We start from the raw sequence: 1,620 nt of genomic DNA, 5'->3' as shown, positions 1-1,620 counted from the left end.
ACTTCCCTCAGAGAGGGGTCCCTGTTCTTACCGCCGGATCATCTATATTCGCCCTTGATGACTTAGTATCGTTTCATTTTATGTTGTTTGACTTAGTTTCTTTTGTACATATTCGTCTCTGCATTAACATTTTACTTTTTTGTAGTTTGACTAGAGATTTAGAGTGCCTCTTTTTCATAGCTTAGGGTGTCTCTTTATTAATTGCTCGAAATCGTCATATTTAACGGTGAAAGACAATTCCAGAGTAGACCTTACTACGTCGTCAATTTAACGGTTTTTAACAGGTCAACTTTTAATTTTAACCATCTAAAATAGTTACGATTCACGATTCAGAATCGTTAGTTTACAGTTTGATTCATGGTTCGTCACGATTTAAAATTATTATATTATAAAATTAAAAATTATTTTAAAAAAGACTTGTATTTATTTATGTTGCCTACTTATTCTCTTAGAGTAGAGAGAAATCAAAGTCCACATAATTCTTTTATATTTTTTACCTTTTTATATTATCACTTACTTCTATTTTCCGTTCCTGTTGTATTCGTTCCTTCAGTATCAAAATTTTTAACTTCATCATTTGAAAGTTACATTCCTTGGATTTTTTTTCTCGACTTTGGTCCAATCGTCCAGTAATGTTTGGGTTTTCAATGAGTCGGAAGATAAAGTTGATCATCATTTATCTAATATGTTGTCGTCGGCATTGAATGTCTGCTTTACAGCAACAGTTGACACTGGACAAGTTAAAATTTCTTTGGCGAGGACGGCAAAATTTTGAGCATTCTGTGACCACCACTTTAAGATATCGAAATTTTTGATATTTATTTTATTAAAATCAAAAGATGTTGTAAAATAATCAAATTCGTGTGTGGAATTTGAGGATTATCTTGGACGTTTCGTCCGTTCTTTTAATAAAAGTGATGCTTTTATAAGTTTTAAATTACTATTAGTAGTTTGTTGTATTTTAGAAATATTAATTTGTATTACATATGTTGCATAATATTGATTATAAATATTATATAAATAAATTCTAACATTATATATAATATTAATGGGATAAGGAGAAAAAGAATTTTTAATTAAAATTAAAGTGTCATAATATAAATAAAGTTAATATTTTTGTAAAATTTCTAATTTAAATTTAAGGATGTAATGCAAATACAATTAAATAAATTTTAGTAATAAAATAAAAATATTTTTCTCATTTAGTTTTCATAGCTAAGATGCAAAAAAGTTAAAGATTCATTATTAATATGTTCATTTAAAACTAATACTATATTAGAAAAATTTTCTAAAACTAATTAAACAGTCGGATAATAAACACTGGAAAGATTTTCGGTTGCATTATTCATTTTTTTTTTCAAATTTCATAAATACTACTATAAATATTCTATTGTTGTGAAAATAAATATATATAAGTATTAATATTTTGTGCAAAAAAATAAAATATAATAATTTTTTATATTGAAATGAATATTATAATAATTGATATGTTGAATTCCAACGTATTAGTAGAAATTTTGTATATCTCATTCCATTATTTTTACAAAGTCTACCTCGTTGTTTCATTATAGATGGATGAGATCATAAATAAGAAATTATAATTCTAATTGGTTTAATATA

Source organism: Zingiber officinale, chromosome 8B (assembly GCF_018446385.1).
Source record: "Zingiber officinale cultivar Zhangliang chromosome 8B, Zo_v1.1, whole genome shotgun sequence".
NCBI lineage: Eukaryota > Viridiplantae > Streptophyta > Magnoliopsida > Zingiberales > Zingiberaceae > Zingiber > Zingiber officinale.
Note: the sequence above shows the minus strand (reverse complement) of the source record.